A 7,024-nucleotide genomic window follows, 5' to 3' on the forward strand; every position below is an offset into this window, starting at 1 on the left:
CGGGTACCAGTGAGAACATGAAGGGTAGGAGTTGAATGAATTCTATTTTGGAAAGATGATCTTAACTGATCCTAGTATCAAAAGTGCTTCCTTGGCACTTAGCATATAGGCTGTGCGTGAGGTTTAAGGTGGTCAATTAAGTGGAAAGTTAAAGCAACCTGCTAGGTGTTAGTCAACAAAAATATGTAAGTAGGATTGATTAAGAAAAAGTCTGTAGATCCATATGCAAATGCAGTGGATTGAGTTGGACATAAAGGAAAGCCAAGTATAAACTCCTATTTGTAGCCTAAAGATGATAAATAGGGTCCCTGGTGGAATTTTAACCCTCAACTGGGTAATCATTGATTTTTCTGTGTTAAAGCACCCTGAAGCTTTTTGCCATGCTCTCCCAGTTCTGGTGGCTTAGTGCTGGACAGGGTTTTGGCATGAAGAGACAAGACTAATTTTGTTGGACTGTTGAGTGAGACGACAGAGAAGATTAAACAGCACAAGTGTTGGAATAGCACCATAAGATGGTATGTGGCCAAGGTGTGCTGCCTAACTTGTCGCTTCTCATTGTATTTAGGATAACATCTTATCCTTAACTTGAACTTAAAAGGGTTTTCAGGATCTTTGCTGCCTCACCCACCTTAATCTTTACTGCACCCTAAAATGCTTTCCCAAGATACTAGCTAATTCCTGCCGTCATCTTGCCCTTTTCTTCAGCTCCTAACTCATCCTTCAGGTCTCAGCTTACATTCACTTGTCCAGAAGCCACTGCTGATCTAAATCTACTTTGGGCTTCCTCCCAATATAAGACTTGATATAATGTCTCAGTACTTTGTACTTTAGGGATGCATAGTTAAGAGCCTGGTTCCTGGAGACCAGTTGCCATTTGCTAGTGTGATTTTACCAACTTCTTGGCCTGTGCTCACTTGTAAACTAGAGGGCTAATAGTAACTTGGCTGGGCTTGTAAGCACAGTCCATAGTTCAGTAAATGAAGGTGCGTTTACAGTGCCACAACATAAAGTTAGAATATTTAGGATCAAATTTAAGAAATTGCTTCTGACCTACAAAAAGAACAATTTTAATATATTTTGGCTTGAGAGAACTGAAATCTGACTTGTTCTTAAGATCATTCTGAAATCTTCCAGTGTTACTAATGGTTGGTTCCTGAGTGATGGAGGGGCCCACTGAGATATGTAATGCCCAGTATGAAATAAATGTTAGGCTTTGAGGCAAGTGTGCACTGACCTGAAGACCTGTGGAACTGCTGAATCCTGGCTTAGGAAAATCAATTGGCGTGAATGGTTAAGGTGAAAGGTGGACATTAATGCATTAAGAAAGGCCTCTGTTATGTTGAGTATAGGGTGAGCTTACCTCTTGTTTCCCAGTGTTTGTGACCCTAGGCACAGAGTAGGTGTCACTGGGAAATTACTCTGGTGCAATGGTAATTATCCCCATAGATCATAGAAGGCTCGCAGAATGAAATGGTTTGTTAAATTGATTGTACAAACCAGGGAGAGGCAATGGGGAAGAGATGGGCTGGGTTAACACATTGAGAATTGAATGCAGACTAGTGGATTCACTTGTTCATTGAACCCTAGTTTGCATAAAGTTAACGTCTGACAAATCTGATGATGTCCTGAGGATCAGAGTTGAGGTTTGGGAAGTGGATCCCAATCTGACCAAAGATAGCTGGGGCCAGTGCCACACTTGGTCTATTGAGACAGTGGCAAGTATGCCTGACCAACACCTGCTAGCTCAGTTACCCTACTGAATAGGTAAGGGATTTGTATTTCTTGAGCAGAGGGTACTCAGGACCAGATGGGTCTAACCAATGGGTGGCTGAACCTTGGCCTTTTAAGCACAGATAATGTGGTTTGTCAGATCTGGAGAATGGGAGAGGTTGGCAAAAGAAGACTCTGGAAGGGTCAGCAGTGATCAGATCATGAAAGGTCTCAAGTACCATACTAAGGAGTTTGGACTTCAGCCTGAAGGCAATGATAAATCATTGAAGTTTTCAAGCACACAATGGCATGATTAGTTATCATTAGCAAGATTAAAGTGTAAGGTGATGGTGGTGTGTATGTGATGCGTCTTGAAGCTGGGAAATCAGGCAGCAGGTTCTTTATGGTCTGTGGAAATAATGAGATTATGGACTAAGGTAGTGGCACTGGGATTGGAAGTGGCAGGAGGGTCTCTACTGAGAACATGTAAAACTTGAATCAAAAGGAGTAGCTTCCAAGCCCCTCCCCCCCCCCCCCAATCTCCTGTATCATAGGCTCTGAGGATTCCATGAGGTCATAATGTGAGAATGAAGTGTGTCTGCTGCAGCAGGCCTCACATACATCAGGGAGATAGGAGTCTTGGATGGCAAGTTTCTGACCAGGGCAAGGAGGCAGTGCATTCACTGCAAGGGAATGTAGAATGGAGGCAATGAGGGGAAATCGTAAAGTTGAGTGGTTTTGAGATGCTGACAGGGCACCAGGAGGAAACATCTGGGAAAAATTGAGTAAACCTGGTGGCACTTCAAGTGGATGGCCCGAACTAGAGATCTGCAGTTGGAAGTAATGAACATGTAGTTGTGAAAGGGAGCTGATTTTAAGGGTTAGAATGGTGAAGATAATTTAAATGGAGATACGAGGTGATGGTGAGACCTGGGAGGCATTTAGAAATGATGGTGAGGGAAAAGGATTCAGTTTCTTGACTGATGAACTTTAGTAACCATCCTTGACTCAATAATGGTTGAAACCATTTGAAAATATACTAACTGCAGAAAGAGAAGACAGTTTAGAGAGGCTCAAAGAAAGAGGAGGGGAGGTGTCCATAGGGGACACGAGGACAGAGTGTGGTTCATTCATTTTAACATGATAATGTATGATGTACCTACTGTGTGCCAGGCCACATTAGAGATACAGTGGGAGCAAAACACATGGTTGAAGTTGACAGTCGACTCCAGTGGTTGCAAAATTAGCCCAGGAACTAGGATAGGATCGATCACACAAACCAAGAAAGATTATATTTGAGGCGGCACTAAGTCATATGTGCCTGAGGACAAGGAGAATGAAGATTTAAAAATGAAATAAAAAGGGGTTAGCCCCATGGCCAAGTGGTTAAGTTCACGCGCTCTGCTTCAGTGTCCCAGGGTTTCGCCAGTTTGGATCCTGGGTGTGGACCTAGCGCTGCTCCTCAAGCCATGCTGAGGCCGTGACCCACATAGCAGAACCAGAAGGACCTGCAACTACAATGTACAACTATGTACTGAAGAACAAAGAAAAAGGAAGATTGGCTACAGCTGTTAGCTCAGGGCCAAGCTTTTTTTTTTTTTTTAAAGTAATTTCTGAAATAAAACCAAAAAAACCGACTTCTGCATTTGGGAAAATTTAGGTTAGTGTTTACTTTCCCTAAACCCCATTTCAGAAGAGTATCAAGAATAAAGTTAGTTGCTAGGGGTTCAGGGTAGATTGGGCAATGAGGAATGGAGAGTTCAGTTTAAAAAACCAAAGATGCTCTTTTTTTTCCTTTTTTCTTTGAGGAAGATTAGCCCTGAACAAAAATCTGCCTCCAATCCTCCTCTTTTTGCTGAGGAAGACTGGCCCTGAGCTAAATCCATGCCCATCTTCATCTACTTTATATGTGGGATGCCTGCCACAGCGTGGCTTGACAAGCTGTGCATAGGTCTGCACCCGGGATCCAAACCGGTGAACCCTAAGCCACCAAAGCGGAACGTGCGAACTTAACTGCTGTGCCATCAGGCTGGCCCCCTAAAGATGCTTTTGGAAGGTTACCTAAATATTCTATGGTTCCCTTTCATTTCTCTTGATAAAATAGTAACCCTTCCCATGAAGCAAATATCTGTTTAGTGACCTGTATGTGCCAGAAGCAGTTCTGGGCCCAGGAGATGTAAGTGGAAGACAAGACAGACAAGGACCCTGCTCTGACATCTCACTCAGTTGTGCATATGCTTTTGTGTGTGTGTTTGTGTTGGGGGTGTGACAGTGAACAAGTAAGCACTTTCAGGTGGTGATAAGTGCTATAAAGACAGTGAATGTGACCTTAGGGGTGGAGGAAACTTCCTTAGGTGATAGAAACTAAATGATAAGGAGGGCAAAGATAAGAATAGCCATTCAGGCAGAGATTGTACTCAGCCTGTTTTGAGTTCTGGGTTGGTTACAAAATTTAACCTTGGCTATAATTAGCTGATATGTTGCAATACTGTATATTAGTGTAAGAAAAGCAAAGTAAAATATTATAGAATTGTTTTACTTGTTTCAGAGAAAGAGCTTTCTCGTTCATACTAGTACATATGGATTATGTTTGTTTTTTTCTTTTTTTCTCGAAACAGAATAAAATCATAACCTTAAGAGAAGCACAGGGCAGAGACTATCAGTAACCAAGAACAGAATGTGAAGCAAAAGCTTCCTTGTATAGTAGGGTAGAGGAATATTTTTGTCAAGGAGAATTCCAATGAAACATTGGTTCTCATGTGTGCAAGAGATTTGTAGAAGAGGCCTAGTATGTGGATTGAGACAAAAACAACTATTTTTGTGTCCTTATCTTTATACAGTGGGAATCTGCCCCAGTGTCCCAGGATGACGACTTGGTCTGTCCCATCCATGTATTTTTAGATCACTCAGAGATAATAAAAAATATCCTCCAGGCGCCGGCTTGGTGGCATAGTGGTTAAGTTCGTATGCTCCGCCTTGGCGGCCCAGGGTTTGCGGGTTCCAATCCCTGGTGTGGACCTACACACCGCTCATCAAGACATGCTGTGGCAGCATCATACGTACCAAATAGAGGAAGAACGGCACAGATGTCAGCTCAGCAACAGTCGTCTTCACCAAAAAATATATGTATATTCTCCAGTCATAATTGTAAAAAATTTTATTTCCATAAGTAAAATGTCCAGTTTTATGTAATAGTCAAAACTCAGAGTTGACAACTCACTTCCACTTTGGGCGGGAAGCCAGCAGTGGAGGAGGCATGATTCCTCCCATCTCAGCTGTCTCCCTGTACACTTCCCTGGGGCTCCTGAGCTGCACTTTCACTCCTCGGTGGGGTTAAAGGGTAGACAGGAGGAGGGAGGGGTGAGGGGTGAAGGGATGGGGCCCTGTGTTGCCAGCAGATGATTAAGCTGACTTTTTCTCTCGGGCACTTCTTTCACCCCTTTGGAGGCTCCCTGCTGAGTTCCCTCTCCTATAGCTCCCAGTTCTATTTAAAATAGTCCTGTGGTTCCTTCCTAGCCCCTAGGATCCAGCTGTTTCTCCTGAGGTTTTCTCTACCTCTGAGGGCCCTGTTGGCAGGAACCAAAATTATCCTCTGCTGTCTCTTTCTCCTGAGTGGCCCATATCTGGTCCACAGGAGACAGTCCCACATCCTTGGCCGGAACACATTCTGAAGTGTAAGGTGACCTCATAGCAGCAGCCCTCTCTCGGCCCCCCACCAAAAGAGTTGCAGGAAACGCCTTTCAAAGCTCTGGGGTGGTTCCTTTGAGTTGTCTTCACTGGGTTTAGAGCTAGAAGGCAGTAACCCCCTTCTCCAAGAAGGTTGGATTGAATACTTAAAACTCCTCAAAGAAATTTTTTACCAACCTCTCCCTTAGACCCCTTTTATATCCTTGATCTGGCTGAGGATTCTACAGGCTGTGACCAGGTTCTTAGATACACTTCCTCTATGTTTGCCCTGTATGTGTGTCTAATTTTGCTAGTTCCCTGAGGCTGGAAGAGTCCTGTTCTGATAGGGTGTTACATTTATATAGCTCTGCAAACAAACAGCTAGCAAATGTATAAAGTACTTGCTTTGCCTTCAGAAATGTTTAAAATGATTTGAACTGAGTGTATTATGTGTAGAAAATAAGTCATTTAGGGAAAGGTATTTTTTAAAAAAGACAACTGGCAAAACTGGACATTGGAGAAAGGTCCAGGTTCCTCAAGTTAGGGCAGGTGGTCGAGGTGGCTGAGGAGGAAGCAGCTGGGATTATTTCAGGAACACAGCCATCTTGGGCAAATGGGAGAAAGGCAGGGTTGGGAGTATATGGTTGAGCAACCTCGGAGTGGAGAAAGTGTGGTGGTCAGGGCAGAAACTGTCCGTGGTTCATGTGTAACGGGAGCAGTCCTCAGAGGAGAAGCAGCTCCCCAAGGGAGGAGAGAGACAGGAAGCAGGAAGCCTCAGAGGGAAGAACTGTCCAATTAGGGATGGCTCCAGGGAGAGAAACCTGGGGACGGAGCCCTGTGAGGTAGCGCAGCACAGCACAGTGCTTTTAGAGTTGCAAGAGACGGGAGATGGTGTAACACAACTCCTTTACTTTGGAAAGGAGAAAACTAAGGCACAGAGAGATGATTTGTTAAAGGTATACATTTTCTTTCTCTGGTAATAGAGTCTGACAATGGTGAGTGTTGTTGGAATGCATTCCTTTAATAAAGATAGTATACAATGTGAGAATACTTTTGCGGTAAATCTGCCTTCATTAAATAGAATCCTTACTCATCTACGGCCTCGGTGTGGAACCACAGTGCTAATCATACATCATGAAGGACAGAGGTCTAAGATACTATTCACACACAGAATTTTAGCATTGGATTAACTTGTTTAAAAGGTTAAGGCAAGCCGTTTTCCAATCATCTGATCAGGGCAAATTTGTCCTTTCCTGATCCCTCCCCCACAAAAAGCCCTATGAGAGAATACATTATGGAGTGAAATCCTCAATGGTTTTACATTTGTGAACAGTTTAAAATTTTGAATAAGTTTCATATTCATCAAAGAGACAACTCTTAAAAGTTTCAATAGATAAACTCGAGGCAGATTTAAAGACAGTATCACATTCTGCCTTCTGGTGTTTTTTAATGTCTTAAGTTTAGACCAGTGCTAAAATCCGTGTAGATGCAAGCATAGACAGGCAGTTAGTCTTTGCAAAATAAGAAAGCTTCAGTTATTGGACTGCAACATGGTAATTCATTACATAAATACCAAAAATAACATGTAGAGAATAAAAACATCCAATAAAAATAGTTGGTATATTAGTCAGGGTTCATTGAGGAGACA

The 7,024-nt window shown here is 43.0% G+C and overlaps 1 long non-coding RNA gene across 2 annotated transcripts; it reads left to right on the forward strand.

Moving 5' to 3' along the window:
* The first annotated feature begins 361 nt into the window (after nt 1-361).
* Nucleotides 362-6,426, forward strand: LOC139077824 (uncharacterized). 2 transcript variants are annotated; one of them, XR_011530346.1, is made up of 2 exons: nt 362-515; nt 4,551-6,426. It is a non-coding gene; the product is annotated as an uncharacterized lncRNA (long non-coding RNA). The 2 variants fall into 2 exon arrangements; XR_011530345.1 differs by lacking the exon at nt 362-515 and adding an exon at nt 2,326-2,550 and having other exon boundaries at nt 4,551-4,644.
* The last annotated feature ends 598 nt before the right edge of the window (nt 6,427-7,024 follow it).

Source organism: Equus przewalskii, chromosome 20 (assembly GCF_037783145.1).
Source record: "Equus przewalskii isolate Varuska chromosome 20, EquPr2, whole genome shotgun sequence".
Lineage (NCBI taxonomy): Eukaryota > Metazoa > Chordata > Mammalia > Perissodactyla > Equidae > Equus > Equus przewalskii.